General features: G+C 28.6%; 2 protein-coding genes across 2 annotated transcripts in view; one reads left to right on the plus strand and one right to left on the minus strand.

Moving 5' to 3' along the window:
• The window catches only part of LOC113363977 (mycosubtilin synthase subunit C), a 425,226-nt gene that overhangs the window by 362,078 nt on the left and 40,433 nt on the right, over window positions 1-22,715 (minus strand). The window lies entirely within an intron of this gene.
• The window catches only part of LOC113377851 (thyrotropin-releasing hormone receptor), a 79,689-nt gene that overhangs the window by 43,121 nt on the left and 13,853 nt on the right, over window positions 1-22,715 (plus strand). The window lies entirely within an intron of this gene.

Consider the following 22,715-nt stretch of genomic DNA (forward strand, 5'->3'; position numbering starts at 1 on the left):
GCAAATTAATAAGTTTCTAGCTTAAATTAATAAAAAACAGAAAGGGTTACAGAAAACCTTCAGGGCTTGGTGATTGGGTGTGAATTTTCAGCTTTTATGGAAATTATCTTCTGCATGTTTATGAAGAACTTATATCTACACTATTCGGATATGAGGATATATTAACATAACAAATGTATATATATATATATATATATATACATATATATATATATATACATATATATATATATATATATACATATATATATATATACACATATATATCGATTACCGCCATATGCACATTTGTAATATTAATTGAATTACAAATTCTATTAAAAATGACTCGATAACTGGAACTAATTAGTTTCGGACAAATATTAATAATGAATCGGGAATTGAAAAGCCGGCCAACAGCTTTTGTTGACTTTGAAATTTATATTTTCCAATAATTCTGCCGTCGATATAAATCGGGTGCACTAATTGAAAAACGTTCGACTGAATTGGTTAACGAGATGAATAATAAATGGTGAAATGATATTTCACGAGAGAATATTTATAAATTCACTACATTTTAGTGTATAGCCTGAAAGGTCCGCGGGTAAAAAGGTCCACTACCGAAGTAAAGTTAGGAATTTTTCAACAACAATATTTGAAAGTAGAGGGCAAAAGCTGTATAACCAGTCATCACCACAATACTTACAACGTCGCCATAAGGAGATAAATGACATTGTTTGAAAATCCTTAACAAACGTATTTTCTTTCGTTGTCTGGTTTTAAGTTCTGAGCACTATTGTTTAGTTTGTGAGACCTCAATATAATTTTTAAGTATTCGTTATTTATTGTTTTATAAGATGTATTATTAATTTTGAGTTACATTCAACAGTTTTTTAAATAACCTCTATAAAAGCGTACACGTGGGTGGCGTAAAAAGGACCAACTGGACCTTTACTCTGGTAAAAGGGTAAAAAATACAAAATAGTAAAATGAAGATACTACAGTTTTTGATAAAGAACTAGATATAATACAAATCTAGGGTAAAATTATCCACTTTCTCAATTCTTTCAATCTTAGTCGTTTAACTAAATAATTTTACTAGAGGTGCATCTTAAGGCAAATTGCTGGAACGTTCCGCACCGTAATTAAACATTCGAGGAATGAAAATATTCAATAATTGTTTTAAATAATTTAAAATAGATTATTTATTATAAACACATACTAAAATCGATTTTTAAAATTTTTTGAGAATTTGAAAATTTTTGAAAATATTTGATTTTTGTTTAAATTTTCGAAAAATTCTCAAATTTTTCTAAGAAATCGATTTTTTATAAAAATTTTTATTTGATTTTTGATTTTTATAAAACACATTAAAGACTATTAATGTGTCCCAGGAACATTTATATGTGGTGGTATTATTCTTTTTTTTCATTAGGATTTTTTTTGCCGGGTCAGCTAGTATATATATATATATATATATATATATATATATATAATATATATATTCATACCTATATATTTAATAGACAAGCCCTGGATTTTTTCAATAAATATGTTTCTTTTCCGAACAATAAATCCAACAAATACAAAACAATTTGTTTTTTAAAGATGTTTAATTACGACGTTTCGGAACTTGTTACGTTCCATCATCAGGTTTTGTCTATCAAAAACAATTTTCATATAGAATAACTTTATTAATGACGAAGAATACAGAATATTAAATAAAAACGTCTTTTAATACAAACGATAATGAATTATGTACCACACAAAAAAGCACATAAAAATGGAAAATCGAAAGTTAAAAAATATAGAAAATAAAAAATAAAATGGAATAGAAAAGAATATGTATCTGCAATATTGATGTATATATCCATATCACTATTTTTTTGTTAGAAACACTTGCAAATATTTTTTTCGAAAAATTTGACTTCACACGGCTATGTTACTGTTTTTAATGCATATATATATATATATATATATATATATATATATATATATATATATATATATATATATTGTGGGTAACTTCCACCGCCACAAATTGAAATGCAGTACAAGTGGCACTAACCATAAATAACGATTGCATGGACCGTGGGCAATAAGTTAAGAACGGAACCGGCAGCACGGAACGCAACCATTTACACTTCCCGTCAAAACCAATGCAGCCAACTTGACTTCGCACACACAACACTATAAATTCTTAACGGAAGCTTTGCACAACCTGACACGATATATGGCTTTAATTAAGTGCGAGTCCTACTACTTGTCGATTTATAAAAGTTGATAAAATGTTAGTTGCAAGTCGTTCGTATTACACTTTATTTATTAACTTTACGTGGGGTAAGTTATTGCGTAATCGTCCAAAAATTGTAAATGAAAATGTTTGCATATCTGTACGTTTCAGGGGTTTCTGAAGATTTCGGCATATTTCAGAAAAAATGGATCTGTGTGTGTGTGAATGTATGTGTGTAAATGTATCTTTAATTCTCGCCAATGGAGCATAATTTAATCAAGGTCTATATATAGTGAATTAGCGCGAGGATTTAGAATTTTCATGGATCTGCTTAACTTTACGACAGACATTTCTGAGGTAATGTCTCTTCCACGGAAATCCAGGATTTCCTTAAGTCATCGCAAAATTCACCTATCTACTGATTAATGTATGAAGATGTCGAAGAGTGAAGAAAGGGACGGTTAATATAAAATTGGTGAAACTAGTGGTGCATGGCATCGGGCCTTAAGGCAAATTGCAGAAACTTCCCGTACCGTAATGAAATGTTCGAGGAATATTAAATGTTTTCAAATAGATTATTATAAATATTGTAACATTGTCTAATATTTATAAGAATTATATAAACTGAATCGCGAAGTTAATATTATTAATTTAAAGTATATAAGTGAGCTTTAGAACACTAGCAAAAATTAAAATTAAAATCTGAATTATTTTCGACACACAAAAAAAAATTATAAAAAAAATTAATTTTAAGCAAGCACAAACAGAAAGTTTTTTAAATCATTTAATTCTCTCAAAAACTGCCATTTTTTGTACATTTGGCTCTGTTTCTTAGAAACGGCTGGCCTGCCTTTGCCAAAAACTGATCACCTCTTCTCCCCATTATTATGAATTGAATGTTTTTTAGACAATTCAAATCAAATGCCCTGTATCTCCAAAGCGGCTGGACCTACTTTTGTCAAAAACTAATTAGAATGTCTCCCTATCAATAGGAATCGATTTCTTGTTGAATCATTCAAATCGGTTGTATATCGGTTCAAACAAAAATTGTATTAAGGCAAGTTGCATGAACTTCCTTAAGGCAAAGGCTTTCTGATTTAATTTACTGAAAATGAGATTTTGATATTTAGATAAAATTTTTAACTGACCGATTTAGTCCTCATATGATTTGAATTAATTTACCTTTTGTTTATAAAACTAGAGGAATTTAGTAGACTTATTTATCAGTTGATGCCATAAAAATAGCTTCTAAAGTTGCGTTATTCAAATCATCACATTACAAACACAAATTTCATTCAAAATTTGACTTTCATCATTCATCGTTTTTGTCAAACTTTGGTGAATTTTTTAAATTAAACTACTTGTTGTAGGGCCGTAAAATTTAGGAATGTCCTTTAGGATTTTTTTAGGATCAACATAAAAAATTTTATCAAAAAAAATTTCAACAGTTAATTACGAAGAAAATGACTCAGCCGATCTTGTCCAAAACTAATCTGGACGACTCTCAAATAATATCTTTCGAATTTTTAAAATCGAATGAAAATTATTTTTTAAAACGTGGATTAAAAATTTTTCATTTATCTGCTATTTACGATTAATTAATTAGTCAACGAAAGGGTCAAAAATCGGTTCACTTACACACACACACACACTGATTTTAGAATGGCTTGAAACGTCGAGAAAATTAGCAATCGGATTTTTTTATGTTTTAAAAAAATTCTGTATTTTTAGAAAAGACAGCTTCACACAATATTCAAATTTTTCAATATTTTCAAATTTTCAAAGATGTCCAAATAAAAAAAACTAAATTCTCAATAAGAATCTAATACTTCTTCTCGGAAAAGTGAGCTTTTAAAATTTTTAAACTATGGTACGCGAATTTCCAAAAATTTGCCTCAACGTACGATCCATGCACTACTAGATATTTATTAGGAATAGCATTTTAGCTCGACGTATTTTCTGTAACATCATGATAAAATAATATATATTTATATATATATATATATATATATATATATAATATTCTTCGAGTATATTTAAATTCGTCTATAAGACTCAGTTCAAGTTCATTATCAATTCATGTGTTCAACTATAGAAGAATATTCTGGTCGATAACCTCAAGAAGAAATCCACCCTTATTATGAAAACAGATTTTTTCTGAAGAAAATTATATAAGTCAACCCGTTCTTATTTAGGGGTAGTATCTTCTCGAATATTGATATAATAAGTTTTTTAGTAACTGAACTGGTTATAAGGGATGGGTAAATGATAGATGATAAAATTACTAGTCAGTTTACTTTTCCAAAAAATTGGATGATTTTTGAATATTTAAAAAAATCGATATATGGATGTGATATGTTTGGATGGAAATATTTATAATAAAATTGAATGACTTGAAGAGCTTATTCATTTTCAGTCCAAAGAGATCAAAGTGTCAAAATAAATATTTATAAATTGACTAATATATATAACAATCAAATAATCAGATTTGGTAGTTTATATTCGTCTCCCAAACGATTTTGAAAATTAATAAAATTAAATTTAGAAAACGCGTTATTACCTCATAATCAATTGTTATTTTTTTACTATTTTGACTAATTATTTAATTGAAACTTTTATTACCACCCCTGTCTATAATAGGACGTACAAAAAGTCTCATAACCCCTTTTTGTCAGAAGTCATTTGTTAGGAAAACCGGAAAATGTTCTAAGGGAATTAGGAAATACGCGTCTTTTGCTACCGGAGTCCATTTATCATTTTCTTTTACTCTTTCTGCTGTTTTTCCTGTGAAAACAGTTTATTTTTTCATTTTCGACTTTTCACTCATTTGTTGAAATACAGAAGTGAAAGTGTAGAAATTTAGCCCACGCAAATCCTGGTGAGTTGACATTGTCCATGATGGTAATAATGGTCAATTATGAAAAGTTGTTATGGTTTATTTGAAATGTCACGAACTGTAAGAAATTTTTCTAATCCTAGCTTTTATGAATTTCAACTTTTCCATGAAGAAAATCAACTAAAATTCGGTACAAAGTCAGAATCGTGGACGAGTTTTGAAATTATTATTGCAACGGAAAATTATACCTTGGTAGATACTTATCAGGATCTTTAATTTTATTTTAAATATTGCTGATAAACCAATTAATTATATATTATAAGTGGTTCTTAAAGTATATGAGTATTTATGTGTGTATGTGTGTGTGGCCAAAATTTTACTCTTGTTCAATAATTTTTTTCAATTACGTAATCAATATCAGTATTCATATGTTCCTGTACTATCAATGCCTCAATATATTCAAGACTTAAATATAGTCCAAGACTTAAATATAGTTCAAAACTTAAATATAGTTTATTTTGAAATTTTTAAATGTATATATGTGTAATGTATATAGAGTGTACAAATATAATTTAATTTAATGTATTATCAATTTGATAGATGTAACCACTTTATAAGTTATGATGCTTAAATAATGTATTCAAATTTGAACTGAAATAAATTATTATGAAAAAACGCAATATATTTTCAAATACAATTTTCCGTCGATTTTAGTGGAATTTTCAAAATAGAAAAATTGCATTAAAAAAATTAAGAGATAATTTTACAGTTGGTAATAAAAGAGACATTCAATATTTTTGAAACGTAGAATAAAATGTAAAAAAAAATCTTTGAAGAAAAATGGAGCTCTTTAGTTAAAGAAACCAGAAATCTGAAGTAATAAAAGCTTTTTGATTATTTATATATTTTATACATAAAATTTTCATGTTACAATGTTCGAACCGGCTTGAGCAATTTTCACCAAATTTTTTATTTGTATTCAGTAGGTCTGAGAATTGCATACTATCTATTTTCTATATCCCTAAGTGATGAGTGTTCCACCACGTTTTTTTTTGTAATTTTTGGACGAATTTTCTTGTTATTTTTTTATAATGTAGCATTTTATGTTGTGACAAATTTTTACATTTTTATATTATTTACATATATTTTAAATTCATATATTTCTTGTTAGATGTTCCTTTAACATATGTACCACATTTGCAATCGGTTAGTTATTTTTGTACTAAACATTTTATACTTGAAATATTTTTTATGGCAAAACAACGTTTGCTGGGTCAGCTAGTATATATATATATATATATATATATATATATATCAATATATATAATAAATGGTTTCATTTTCCCGACAATACAATTCGCTAAGTGCTCACATATTCATTTCGAAAAGTGTTTATATCATTTGTTGAATATAATTCATCTCAAGGAAACAAACTTTTTAATACGACTTAATTAAAGTGAAGTGCTGTATTCATGTGTCTGCTTTATCACCTAAAATCTTCATAGTAAATAATAAACTAGTGGTGAATGGCATCATACGTTAAGGTAAATTCTCTTAGAAACTGAATTACCATTTTTGGCATTTTTTGCCTCATATTTTCGAAATTTCTAAACCTGCCTATGCCTAAAAACTAATCAGCACGTCTTCTTATCAATAGAAATCGATTGGTTTTTGAATTTTTCAAAACGGTTCATCCATATGTCCAAAATCGTCGATGAAAATACATACACACACACACTCATTTTTTTCTGAGGTATGCTAAAATATTGAGAAACCTCTGAAACATGAAGATATGCAAAAATTTTCATTTTCGATTTTCGGCCTATCACTATAACTGATCCTACGAAAAATTAAAAAAAAATCATTTACGATATTTTTGTGATTACTACAGCTCACCCTACAGGAACAAGAAAAATGCTAAATATTGATATGGTCAGAAAACGCATAAAATGTTCTTCTACAATTCATTTCCATTCTTGTAGTAATAAATCTGCTATCCTTTACGATATAACTAAATAATGGACGTCCTTCGATCCTCGTTAGCAAATCGCCTTCTAGGAGGCGCGAAGTACTACATCTTGATTAGGCCAATATCCGGCTAACATTGTCAAACATCCGTTCTCGATTTCGAAAGAAAAATCCGAAAAAACATGAACCAAACACACCAGAAACAAGGATATAAATAAGGAACGAGAAATAATTTAATTTATCTTTTTAGGACGACCTTATGTAATGGACTCTATGCTCCGCAATTTCAATATAATAACAGCTGAACCTAAATAGCTGATTCTTAGTTAAATTTTTTTAATGTCGTCACATATGTTGAAATACGGTGCCGACAAATAATAAAATAAATACAATAGACAAAACATGCAGAATATCGTCTTTGTGGTTTTTATAGTCGCATTGAAAAATCGTCGTCATAAATTTTAACTCGTTTCATACAAAACGGCATATGACATGCGATGACAATAAGAGAAGAATTTTGAAATAAACTAGTGGTGTATTGAGACAAATAATTCGATTTTACGTTTTCAAATCAAATATTGCATGAATAAAAATGAGTTTAGCCATGGCGTGTCCCAAAAACGTATTAACCAGCTTTCTTATTAAAACGTGCGTGACAGTCGTATTTAAATCTGGAAATAGATCATATGCGCAAAATGTATGTAATTGGATGATATTAGTGTAATATGATGATTATAGCATTTACCCGAAATAGTAAGTCTTACCGAAAAAAATTACAGGTAGAAATGTATTTTTAGTTAAATGTTACATTGTGTTAACATTGTTCTTCCATTAGAATTAAATATATAAATAGAAATATATATAAATAGAAATAGATCAATTATGTGACCATAAAGTAATAATACCTAACTAGTTGTAAGTAGCATCGACTTATAAATATGGCGAGTTACAGTAGAGCATTAACATGTTGAAATCTATTGCATATAATTAATTTTATAAAATTTTAAATTACACATTATTGAAAAACGAACTCGCGCCTAATACATACATAGAGTATTTTCTAAAAGTGCGGCAGAATAATCCAAATTTCAAATAATTTTTATCTTTGAACCACTTTTCGAAGGACTTAGGTACTCTATCGCCATACAAAATCGCAAAAAAAAAAACAATCCAACGCATTATCAAGTTTTATCGATTTTATTTAAATTTTTGAAATCGGTCCAGGCGCATATTTTCCCTAAGTGGGCCTCATTCGATTCAGAATGACTTGAAACGTCGAGAAAAATATAATATTAGCAAATCGTTTTTTTTTTGTAAAACATACAACTACTCCTTCGGGAAGTTAAATATCTTTAATAAACCTGACACTCTGCCTTAATTAACCATTTTATTCATACCCAGATATAAATTCATTCCTATTAACTTTTTCATTTGATATATATATATATATATATATATATATTTCATTAAATTTTTTGTTAGAAAATATTTTTCATTATTAAATGATATTCTGTACTCGCTTTGTGTAAAAGTATTTTTACTGCCGTCGTAAAATCAAGATGAACGCTGCAACAATACCCGAATATAAGGCCCTGAAGGGCAATAGACCTGTTCGACAACGATATATATATATATATATATATATATATATATATATATATATATATATATAAATGTACTTTTTGTTAAGAATGGGTAGAGCGAGGCATAAAGCTTCGCGGGTAAAAAGATTCACTACTGATACCTCATAAACAAGTAAAGTTAAGAATTTTTTTAACAGCACTATTTGAAAGCAGAGAGAGAAAAAGTAAAAATACGACCAACTATATTTATCATATATATAAAATTCTTCTGTACGGGTATATGATTCGATACTTCTCCTAAACGGTTATTCGGATTTTGATAATTCATTTTAGAGTTTGTCAAAGGAAATTTTTAAGATTTAGTGAACGATAAAACTATAGTAACATTGTGGTAAGAAATAGCGAAAATTACAAAAAAAGCACTTATCATTTTTGACATTGAAAACATTTGAACTACATCTGCTAGAAATGTCAATTCACTTGAAATTTGAATTTAGCTGAAATTATGAGCCTAGATAATATCACAATATAATATATAAGTAAAATGTAATATCTACATTATTATTGCCGAAAAGCAGCTGAGATGTGCCAGAAATTAAAATAATATAAGATACAGTCAACAGTAGATGTTTGGCAGATGAAATTATATAATTCAGTTTAATAAATAACGCAATAAGTCCAAAATTGCATATGCATTATTTTTTTTAAACTTATGCATGTCGCACTTTACTTTACTAAATTATTTAACAATACAAAAAAATATTTCTACTTATAAAAAAATTATTTAGAATTATTTTCATGTGTCAAAAATTCATATGTTTGGCATTGGATATGGAATATTTAGCAAATTGATATTAGATTGAAGAGTGCTCATATGAACTAGATTTTACAAATTAATTCACCAAAGATTTGAACATGAACAATAATGTTTATTGAATTATTGGTAAGAAAAATCTGCTTTAGAAATTATAATTGCCAAAAAGCAACTAATATATGGTACGAGATTATGAAAATTATAGACTAAATTATTGAAGCAATTATGTTGCGTGATAAAATCAAGTGTGATATTGTTCTTTTACCGCAGATACTATATTATTTTTTCTGAATTTCTTATACTGCTTATGCAAAGACCATAAATGAATTACAAAGGCAGGACATCAAATACGATATTAAAAAGTATAGGATAGGATATTAAAAAAATTGTAACATTTGAATTGTAGACGTGGGTACAGGACAACGTCTGTCGGGTCATCTAGTATATATATATATATATATATATATATATATATATATATATTTGTATCTTTTATCGAAGCTTTGTGCAGGATTTGCATAAAATGATGTAACTTGAGGTTTTATGTTCGAGCTTTGTAAATTTTGCTTGTAGGAACCGACAGTAGCATAAATAATACTATGCGAAAAGCCGACAAAACACAATATTCATTTATATGGAAAATTATTGTGAATTTTTCTCGAGCTTGAAAAACATAAAAGGTTCGAAATATATTTGAATTTATATTATATTTCGGCATTGTGCAAATTGTGATCGCAAATAAAGTGTGGCTACTTTATCGATGTTACAATGAAATAAATCATGAAGTAAAAGAGCATTTATTTCCAATTTCTAAAAATAAGTTATATATATATGCATATATATATATATATATATATATATATCCCTTGGGCCCTTTACGATCACGTACCCTTCCTATATAATAGAACTAATATGATCATTTATTTTTACTACCGATTCAAATGTGAGTGAGGCGTTCATTTTAAAGTACATTAAAATCTCGTTACATATCCATATGTATAAGCATTTATATATATATATATATATATATATATATATATATATATATATAACATCTACAAAAAACTCATCGACCCAATATAAGCAAAATTGCACCTATAGGACAGCATATATTTAGCATATACAATACATATAATCGAACATTATATGTAATTTTAGAAAATATAATTCGAATTCAATTTCATTTTATTCGACATTTGAATAAAATTTAATATTTTTACAGCGTACTAAAACGTGTCATAAAATAAAATTTTATATGTTGAATTTTATATAAAGCACGATAAAGGAGTTTATATAATTTTTTATAATGATTTAATTCAATTGTCTCAGTCATATGTTACCAGGAAAATTGTAAAACAATTTGGAAAAGTATGTTATATAATTATTTTCTTTGAGTAATCGAATAAAATTATGTTTTTACAATATATTCTATTAAGCTAATATTTGAATTATAGAATCAGGAAATTTCATTCTAGAAAATTAATAAAATCTTCTTTATTTCAAATAAGTTAATTTTTTTTAAATTATGATTGTCAAAAATAACTGAAATTATTGTTATTATTATTTATTGAAATTCGAGCTTATAAATTAGACGATGACATTTATATAAGTTTACAAGAAAAGTGAATAAACAAAACAATCAAAGGAAGTTAAAATGAAGAACCTTATCTCATATTTCTAAGAATTTTATGAACTGAATTGCAAAGTTGAAATTATTTATTTGAAGTACATGAGTGAGCTTTAGAATTTCAACTAAAGCTAAAATTAAAATGCGAATTATTTTTAATATTCAAAACGAATTTTTTTTTTGAAAATTTATATATTTAAAAAAATGTTGTTTGCTTTCCCCAAATATAATCGTTTTGTCATACAAGCAAAAGGTTAGCTTAATCATTCAAATCCGTACGGATGCTCCGTACTCTCAAAAACTCTATTTCTATTTATTGCACTTTTTCCCAGTATCTTCGAAACGGCTGGACCAACTTTTGCCAAAAACTAATCAGCACGTCTCCCTGTCAGTAGGAATCGTATGTTTTTTGAATTTATCAAATCAGATACAATCAAAAATTGTATCCATACATACTGCATACACACACAAACATCCATTTTTTCTAAAGTATGCCAGAATGTTCAGAAACTATTAAAACGTAAAAAGGCGATGTTCAGAAGCCCTGAAACGTAAAGAAATGTAGAAATGTACATTTTCGATTTCTGGACGATTACTAGAACTTATCCTCTCGGATGTTAAAAATTAAGTCAATATTAAAAAAAGATTCATCGAGTATATGATTCGGGCGTATCATTTCATATACTATTTTTGATTTTTAATTTTACTCGAATATTTTCATTACAAAACTACCAAGTATTTTACTATTTTACAATCCTGATTAAATCCGTAAAATTTTGCTGAAACTTGCTTACACACTTTAGTACCCTTTCTTGAAATGAGGGTCTCTGTATGTGGACCGACTTTAAAAATTTAAAATCATAGTATAACAATAAGTCTTGATTTTTGGAAACTTGGGGTAAGTGTATTTTGGACTGTGGTGCTAGAAATGTTATATCTATCATTTATCTATCATACCGGTATTTTTGGTGTTTTTACATAAGCGCTATTTGATACATAATACCCTAAAGTTTAAATTTCTCGGAACAAATTTATCTTTAAATTCCACAATCGCATAAACAGTTATATCTTCAAGTGATTCTATAAGATAAACAAATGTCAAATATTATCTCAACTCGTCATTAAACTGAATATTTATTGCTTTCCAAAGGGCTTCATATCGTGTTACAATAAATAGAATTGGATAAATAATGATGTTTGTTTCATCTTTTGTAAAAATGTAACGGTTTATTAGGTGATATTTGCGCCAAAATACTTTATATCATACAGATTACCCCTGCGTAATCTATAATTTTTCTGATTTTATACATAATAATTATGATAATTACTAAATATTTTTGCTTCTTATTACAATTATAAAATATTATTTTTCGACAACGTTTCGAAGTTTGAAAACACTATAGAAGCATCACATTGTTTTAAATAACAATACTCAACAATTATAGTAACTTATTATTTATCTCGACAAAGTATCCGATCTTAAATTATAGATTTGTAGAAAAAATTTTTTTTTAATATTAGAGATTACGCTAATTTAACACATCGAATACAGACAATACAGTTTATTATAATAATGTAATATAATCTTTTATGAGTTTTTGGTCTTTCTTACTCATAAGTTTGTTTTTGGTGAAAAGTACTCAATATACTCTATAGTGATAATTAATTAATTAAATTAGATATACTTTCGTTAAATCATTATTTAAAAAAATAAACTTATTGTTTTATTTTATTGTTTTTATTGTTAAGTTGAATATAGTTGTAGTTGTATTGACGTTTTTTTATATTTGTACTAGTAACTTTCAATTTTATTTACGTTTGTTTAAGATAATAAAAATACCGGTAATTTACCGGTATTCCGGTTTTAAATGAAAAATCACCGAAATACCGGTATTGAAATTTTCCATCGGTATTGCATTCCCTAGTCGAAACCGTGGTTCCGAAGTTTAAATAAACAAAAATATTGAAAATTTACCATAATAACTGAAAAATGGATACAGTATTACCAAAACTCTAATTTCCAAAGAAACCGTATAGTGGAAATTGATGTGCTTGTATGTGTGTGTGTGTAGGTGTGTGTATGTATGTCTACTTATATTTCCTCAACTTTTCACCATACAAACGATCTCTCATTAGACAGAAGTTCCACAGAGGCAGCGAGAAGTGCTCTCGCAAAGTATAATTTCATTCAAATTCATTTTTGCCGACTCCGTCTGCTACATGAGGCAACACTAACATTTTCTCTCGACACGTCATTTAACATTTTTGTATATGTTAATTTTCCGGCTCGTCATATGTCATGGAAATAATATTATCGTCGAAATATACTTGCACTGGCGAGATATGAATATTTATAACGTTACATTCATACGCACATATTTTTATTGTTGTTTGTGTTTTAGTCGAATGCAGGTCCATAATTTGCTTCTGTATATTAGAGTGGTCACCGCTCAACCGATATGAATAATTCAAAGAACATTCGATTTCTATTGATAAGAAGACGTGATAATTAGTTTTTGGCATAGGCAAGTCTAGCCGTTTCGGAGATACGGATCAAAGAGTGGAAAAATGTCTTTAGTTTGTGAGAGAACAGAGCATCCGATTTGAATGATTCCAAAAGCATTTCACTTGTATTGATGTAAAGGAGAAAAAAGTTTTCGCAAAGGCAGGTCTAGTGGTTTCAGAAAAAATGCCATTTGATGATGAAATTCAGATATGTTGCAATTTGAATCAATCTATATGAATTGGAAAAAAACTTTCAAGAAAAAGTATAAACAATTTAGTTTTCAAAGTTTTCAAAAATATAAGCATTTTTAACAAAAGCATTCTTTTCAAATGTTCATCAAAATTCAAAATTTTCATAAAAAATATATTTTGTGTTTGAACTTTTGGAAGTTTTAAATTACCCCACTAACATGCTATACTCCAATAGTGATAAAAAACTTTTTTGTTTATTATTATTATATATCTCATATATATAATTCTTCTTTACGGGTGTATCAATTGATACTTCTCCTAAACGGTTATTCGGATTTTGATAAATCTTTCTAGAGTTTGTCAAAGGAAATTTTTAAGATTTAATGAACGATAAAACTATAGTAATATCGTAGAAATAAATGGCAAGCTACACAAAAAAGCACTTATCATTGTTTGGCATTGAAAACATTTGAACTGTCATCTGCTAGAAATATTATTTCACTTGAAATTTGAATTTAGCTGAAATTTTGAGCCTGGATAATATTAGAATATAATATACAAGAAAAATGTAATTTCCACATTATTATTGATGAAAAGCAGCCGAGATATGCAGGGAATTAAAATAATATAAGAAACAATCAACAGTGTATGTTTGGCAGATGAAATTATATAATTCAGTTTAATAAATAACGCAGTGTGTCTAAAATTGCATATATATTATTTTAAACTTATGCCTGTCGCATTTTGGTTTATTTTATAAGATTATTTAACAATGCTAAAAAATATTTCTACTCGATAAAAAATTGATTTAGAATTTTGTTTGTCATGTGTCAAAAATTTATTTGATTATTTTGACGTGGGTGCAGGACAGTCTGTCGGGTCATCTAGTATATATATATATATATATATATACATATTTACATATGTATATATATCTTTAGATACATATCTTATCCGACCAAGGAGCTTGAACAAAACTGAAACATCAGTAGGAAAAACTATGTATTTTTTCTTCGCCATTTCCCTAAATGTTTTCCTAGCCACATAAATAATACCGTGTTGTCATTTTGTTTTCGTCATAGATAAAAAAAAGAAACCTAGAAGGAAAAGAATTCGTGGAAAGTTCAAGAGCTGACCTTCGGCAAAAATCGAGACGACTCTTGTGCATATTTATCTCGGGGAAAAACTGAGATACGGTAGAATAATAGATTTTACAAATGTATAAAAAAATTACTAAAAAAAATTGAAATAGTAATAAAACTAGTTGAAATCAGAATTTGTAATAATTAAACCTGTAATCTGTATACCTGGCCACGCTTTGCTGTGGCTTTTATTAAAGTACACTGAGAGACCAATTCTACCGCACAACAGAAAAATGTTATGGCAAGGTCATGTTACCATCCAACTTTCATACATTATGCTACTGAATTATACTGAATACTGACAAAATGTCATGTATTCGCTATGCATTCAGGCGTTTTACACATAAACTGCGACGTCAATCGTATGTTATGAAGCTGGGTCAGAAAGACCCTGTTATCTAACATCGTTTTTTTTGACATTTGTGTGGTTTTTAGATTAGGTTTACTATCTGACAACCTGAGAAAAACGCCTGACTGCACGGCAATTACATGGCTTTTGTCAATATTTAGAACGAATTAGTATGGAAAATTCTTCATAACATAGCCTTGCCATAACATTGGTCAATTACACGGCAAAATCGGTCTCTAAATGTATTTTATTTAAACCACTGTTATTGCTTAATTAACAAACGAATTGCAAATCTAAAGGTTCATTCTTACTATAAGAAATTTCTATTCTATTCAATATTTAAATCGATATGGAACGTTTTATCACAAGTTCATGTAACCTTCGTATCATCAATACCTACCACAATCCACTCAATGCAAAACCCATCGGCACCCATTTATTCCCATGGGTTTTACGGTCAATTTGCACCTCTCCTAACATATAATATAATTGTATAATACAGTATGGAACCTGCTTTTACCACAAATGTATATACATATACATTAGGGTGGACCTTAATATGGATTTTCGAATTTTCTTGCTTCCAAGGGCTCAAATGGTTCCTAATTGTTAAAAATCAATTCTCTCAAAGTTTTAGCTCTTAATATTGTTTTTTAGATAGTGCGCAATTCAATCAAAGTTTTGTATGGAAATAGCATGGAAAAATTTTGAAAATTAAAAAAAAAAATTGTAGGTATAGCTTAGCGACAAATGAATTAAAAGTGAAAATTCGTGTCATTTTTTATTGAAAATTCGACTCTCTGCAAAATTTTTGAAAATTTTTTCATGCTATTTCCATACAAAACTTTGATTGAATTGCGCTCTATCTAAAAGACAATATTAAGAGCTAAAACTTTCAGAGAATTGTTTTTTATAAATTTGGAACCATTTGAGCCCTTGGGAGCAAGGAAATTCGAAAATGTCCATATTAAGGACCGCCCTAATATACATATACATATATTTGGTATGTGTCAAGATGTTTGTTCGGAATAGACTCCTGAACTGCTGAACTGATTTTAATTTTGATTTGGTTACTGAATGTAATTACACCTAATCTTGGTCACTTAGCAATATTATAAATCTCAATCAGTAGTAATTCATATGTTTATTTTTATACAGGCGTATGTATATATATTCTGTATATATCTATGTATGGTATTTCGTATTATATCTGCCGCAATTCACTTTTTGCGTCAAAAGTTTCGCCATCATATCGAAACAAGCGTCATGTTCTTTTTTTATCAAAACAATTTCGACAAACCGAAACTTTTTCTTCCGCAACTCAGAAAACTTTGTTAAAGTTTGACGCCATACAAAACTTTAACTTGATTTAATTTTAATAGGTTTCTTACTGGGCTAATCGAATTTTTGTGAAGGACAAACAGATTAGGCAGCAGTTGTTTAGGATAGTTGAAAATTGTATTTTGTTAATTGAATAGGAATAAAAACTATTCTCAGTGCTCTATGAGCTATTAGGCAGTACAACCTAGTTTATTGCAAGGAAACCCAACGGTTGTCCTTTCTTTTGGTGATGAATTTTTAACTTCCCGTAGGCCAAGTTATAGTAATCATAAAAACTCAAAAGCTAAAATTTTTGCATATTTTTACGTTTCAAAAGTTTCTGAATCATTTTGCCACACCTTAGAAAAAATTGCCGTATGTATGTATGTATGTGTGTATCGATTTATTATAAATCTACATAATTCTTATCCATATTATATCAAATTTACACAACAAACTGTGCCATTATATGAACTAATACACAACAAACATAAGGGCGTATGTTAATATAGTTATCCGGACCTTAATCCTTTAATTAAGGTTTCCGACACGTACCTTAAGGGTGCTTCTAGGCTAAGGGCGATTTTAAAAGCTTAAATAGAATTAGTAAAAGTGTATTCTGAAATGTTTAAGTCAAAAATAATAAAATTCATTAACAAATTTGTGTAAAGATCGGATTTTCTATACTCTTTGCTTCGTATCTTCGAAACAGCTAGACCTGCCTTTGCCAAAAACTAATCAGCACATCACTCTATCCATAGGAATTGATTGCTTTTTGAATCATCCAAATCGGTCGAGTCGTACGTCCAAAATCGTCGAAAAAAATTGTATCCACACACACACATATTTATTAACTTTCCGTAGGGTAAGTTATACCTAGTAATCGAAAATTAATTTTTTTTGCATATCTTTAAGTTTCAGAGGTTTCTGAACATGTTAGCATACCTCATAAAAAAAATATGTATGTGTGTGTTTGTGTGCAAATACAAATTTTCGTCGACGATTTCGGGAACACGGGTCAGCTGATTTGAATAATTAAAAAAACATTCGATTTGTATTGATAAGGAGACGTGCTGATTAGTTTTTGGCAAAGGCAGGTCTAGGCGTTCCGAAGATGCGGGGCAAAAAGTGCCAAAAATGGTAATTGATTTTTTGAGAAAATGGAGCGTCCGATTTGTATGATTCAAGAAACATTTTACTTGTATTGACAATATGAATAACTGATTAAATTTTTGGAAAAGCAGGTCTAGCAGTTTTGGAGATCTTACAAAAAAAGTAAAAATCAAGGCCATTTGGCGATCAAAAATGAACATTAGGTATATGATATTTTATAAAGATTATAATAGTAAGTACAACATTTACGGTACATTTATATGGGTTCCGTACCGATGTTTACATGTTAGACGACGCGCGATTGTTTAAAAAAAATATTTTCAAAATAGTCAAACTACAAAGAAAAATCAAAATACAAAAAAATCTAATTTTTCAAGTCAATTTTTGTCAAAAATTTCAAAATTTCTCAAAAATCTAAATTTTTTCAAAGTTTTGCTAAGTTTTTTTAAAAAAAATAGTTTTTGGTACGGAATGTTCCAGCAATTTGCCTTAAGGCACGATGCGATGAGCCACTAGTTTTCCAAGGTATGCCAAAATGTTCAGAAACCTCTGAAACGTGAAGATATGCAAAAATTTTCATTTTCGATTTTCAAAATACCACGAAAAATTACCAGGACACGCAAACAAATATTTAAAAGAATTAAGTGAGGAATCTCCTACTCAAAGATTGAAAACAAAAAGGGCCTTAAGTTCCTAAATGAAATGTCAAAATTGCAAAAAAAGAGATATCTCATAGGAGATAATCTCTTAAATGCATTTACACCCAACATATTGTCCTGAAAAATTATATTATTTTGATCGGCAATAAATTTAAATCTATGCAAAAACAAATTTGTTTGGACTATTACAATAGTTTACCCTATTGGAAGTTAAAAATTGTAGTATCCTTTCTGGTGTCGAATGAGCAAGTAAGTATGTACATATGAGTGTCTGTTAAATATATTATATAATACTTTCGCGATCGTGGCGTAAATACAATATGACGTAAATGATTCGAGAGTCAAGACAAGTCAAGAGTGAAGTCGAGTCGAGTCGAGTCGCTCCCCTCAGGCCATTAAAGTGCGTTCGTTCTATTTGTGTCTTATCGAAATTCAAGTGTGAAAGATTTATAAGTTTTCTATAGCCAACTGGAACGGGCCGACGAATAAAATTGGAAATCAAATGGATATTAATAGGAAATGAGGTGCCTGTCACATTTTCTCAACCAGAAAGAGACATTTCTTTATGGTATTATGAAAGAAAGTACCAGTGCACGATCATTCTATTTTTGGTGCAAAGAAATGGTTCAAAATTGAAACTAGTTGGTATTGGTATTTAGCCTTGAGGCAAGTTACATGAACTTGCCGACATGTGTAAATAATCGACGTAATGAATAATAAACAAATTAATTTATGAGTGATTAGAAGTATTCCGAGAGGATTTATTACATATTATTGAAAACGAACGAACACATTAACTCGGAGTATTTTCTAAAAGCAAATTTTCACAAATCAATAATTTTTATAATTGAACCAGTTTCCGTAGGACTTTAATGGTTTAGTATGTTCATTAAGACCAAGTACTCTACCGTTATACCAAGTAAATCGTCTAATTTTGATTTTAACAAACGTCAAAAAACTACTCATTTTCTCAAACTTTGATTAATTTTTAAAATTAAACTACTTGTCATTAGGCCGTGATATTCCAGTAAGTTTTATAATACCATGATATATATCACCAAAAAAAGTTCCATAAAAATCCGTATGATTTTTTTTCAACAGTTAATTAAAAGAAAACGGCTCGGTAGATTTTTACCTAAAACTAATCAGTATCATTCTCAACTAATATCTTTCGAACAGTTTTTGATTTTTTAAAATCGATTCGGCAGTTTGAGCTTAAATGTGGATGAAAAGTTTAACACTTTTTTTCAAATTACAAAGAAACGGCCCGGCGAATCGTCTCACAAAACTGACAAATTATAGTCCTCATTGAGATACATCAAATGGCTTTTAAATTTCTGAAATCGGTTCAGGCGTGACAAATGCCAAAATAACGATACTAATTTTTGCAAACTTTGAAGAGTTTTTAAAATTAAACGACTTGTAGGACCGTAATATTTGAGTATGATCTACAAGACTATGGTATCTATTGTCAAAAAAAAATCATAAAAATCGTCGAAATTTTTTTTTTAACTTTATTACAAGAAAATGGCCCGGCTGATCTCTACCAAAAACTAATCAGCACGATTCCCAACCAATATCTTTCGATCGGTTTTTGAATTTTCAAAATCGATTAAGAATTGCGGGCTAAAACGTAGACGAAAATTTTTTCACTTTTCTGCTATTTATAAAGAAACGGCCCGGCCGATCGTCGCATAAAACTCAGTAACGCTAGTCCTCATCGAGATACATCGAATGGCTTTTAAATTTTTGAAATCGCTCCAGCCGTTTTTGAAAAAACGTCGATTTACGGCAAAAAAAAATCTGTTCACACACACACACATACTTTTTCCAAATTTGGTTTCATTCGATTCAGAATGGCTTGAAACGTCGAGAAAAATTAGCGAATCGGATTTTTTGATGAAAACATAAACTTCTCCTTCGGGAAGTTAATAATATGAAACAGAAAAAAGAAGAATTAATTTAAATAAATAAATCAGATATATTTCTTTCATTTTTCCTACTGGTTTTTCTCTTTCTTTCTATAATATGTATGATCCGATTAAATGTATCGGGGCATTAAAGTGTTACCAGAATCAGTATGGAGTCATAAAAATCAGGGTCAACATTGTTACAGTTGCTAAGGATTAGCCTTGGACGGCAACACATGCTGTGTACTCAATTTCTTTTTGTTCCTTTTCGAAACCCCCTTTCGTATGATCGTAATTGCATCAGATCGAGGATTTTAGTAAAGGTTTCGTACTAACATTCTTATAATAGTAATCGCAATAAAATCGAAATGATGCATATCTTTACGTTTTAAAGGTTTCTGAACATTTTGGGCATACCTTAGAAAAAATAGTTGTGCCTGTATGTGTGAGTGTGTGAAAAAACTTAATCACTATTTTTGGTTCTTTTTGCCCCGTATCTTCTGAACGACTAGACTTGCCTTTGCGAATCGAATGTTTTCAGAATTATTCAAATCGGTTGATCCGTATTCCCAAAATCGTCGACACAAACACACACACATACATCGATTTTTTCAAGGTATGCCAAAATGTTCAGAAGCCTTTGAAATGTAAAAATATATAAAAAAATTTTATTTTCGATTTTTTTGCAATTACTATACCTTATACCATACGGGAAGTTAAAAATGTGGGTTTTTTACTAGGAGGGTAAAATTTGTAGGTTGTATTCGCATTATAAAAAAATGAAATTAAAAATTGTCCATATAATTAAATAATTTAATAGATATTCCATAAACCAACATGGTGTAAAATAGAATTCTTAGATTTTAGCACAATGGAACTAGTGAAAACTAAGTTGGAACAACCGAAAATAAAAAGGTATCTAATGGTTGATAAAAGATATCTAATAAAATATAATTATCGAGTTATAATTTTAAGAATTATCTGAAATACGAGATAATATTCAAAAATAAACAACTGCAAAATATTTGGCTCAATCGAACTTATAATTTGTGATTAAATTTACGTTGAAACATTCTAGTAAACTTTTTTCTTCAAGTTTCCTATCGCCACGTACCGGTTAGTATTTTTATCTGTTGGATGTCAATAACCTACGTAATTTATATATATATATATATATATATATATATATATAAACTATATCCATTATATAAATCAAGATACGATTTGACAAAAGCGTAACTCATTGCATTCGTTGAAAGTTGAAAGGGAATCAGGCGTGCTTGTTGCAAGATATGAAGGGCTTTATATTTGCTGCGGTAAGTGCAGGCCATCGGAAAATATAATTTATATAATGCGAAGAAATAAAGAAAAGTGAGAAAAATGAGAAAATAAAAGAATGAAATGAAAAAATGCTCTATTGTGCAATTGACTTATGACCTGGAAAAGGCGACGATTTACACTGGTGCAGTCGCAGGAAAATATTGGCCGAGGGGAAAGGAAATACGGTGGTGAAATAACATTTTGCTAGGATAGAAATAGAAATTCATTCAATAGAATTTTTAACTGCTCTCTTGATCGAGTTATCTTGATTATATAAAGTATACTTAAAAATTATATTAAGGTCTCGTGAACTAAACAACAGTGCTCACGACCACAAAAACTAACAACGAAAAAAATACTTTTGTTATGGATTTTCCCCTCTACTTTCAAATATTATCGTTTAAAAATTCTTTACTTGTTTTTGAGATATCGGTGTTGACCCCGTTCTACCCTATATATTATCGCAATCAATTTTATGGTGCAGTTTTTCCGTGACCCCAAAATAAACCAATAAAATTGTAAATCAGTTACATAAAACAGTTCCAGTATTGGTCAATAAAATGGAGAAAATAGTCAATATTTATTATATTGAGACTGTATACATCCTTATGTAAGGACTTATACTTCCAGAATAAATGCAAAATGTTTTCTCGATGCAAAATATTTTCTTTTTATAATAATTTAGTTTTAATTTTAAGATGGCAATTATTATCTTAGAATCTCTAAATAAGCTTAATAAATTTTAATGAAGTATAACATCATATATAAAATACTCTTCTGATTTCAAACTACTAATTATTTGATTAAATTGGTTTAAATTGAATTTAAAATTAATCGAAATAAATGTCTGAAAGTTTATATATAATTATGCTCACAGTTTGAGGAATTGGTTAAATATTTAGTTTTTTATTTATTTATAAACAATAGCAAAAATCACGGCAGAAGATCCAATCAGTCAATTAGAATTTATGTTTGAGGTCAAATGTTGTCAAATCAATCATATTATTCTCCATCATTGCTTTTTCAATTTATGACAAATATAATTAACATCGAATTTTAATATAACATCGAAAGTCAAAAATGAAAATTTTTTGCACATTTTTACGTTTCTGAACATTTTGGCGTACCTTAGAATAAATGGATGTATGTGTATGTGTATGTATGT

Source organism: Ctenocephalides felis, unplaced genomic scaffold (assembly GCF_003426905.1).
Source record: "Ctenocephalides felis isolate EL2017-DRISC unplaced genomic scaffold, ASM342690v1 CF-g0.4_SCAFFOLD_00845, whole genome shotgun sequence".
Lineage (NCBI taxonomy): Eukaryota > Metazoa > Arthropoda > Insecta > Siphonaptera > Pulicidae > Ctenocephalides > Ctenocephalides felis.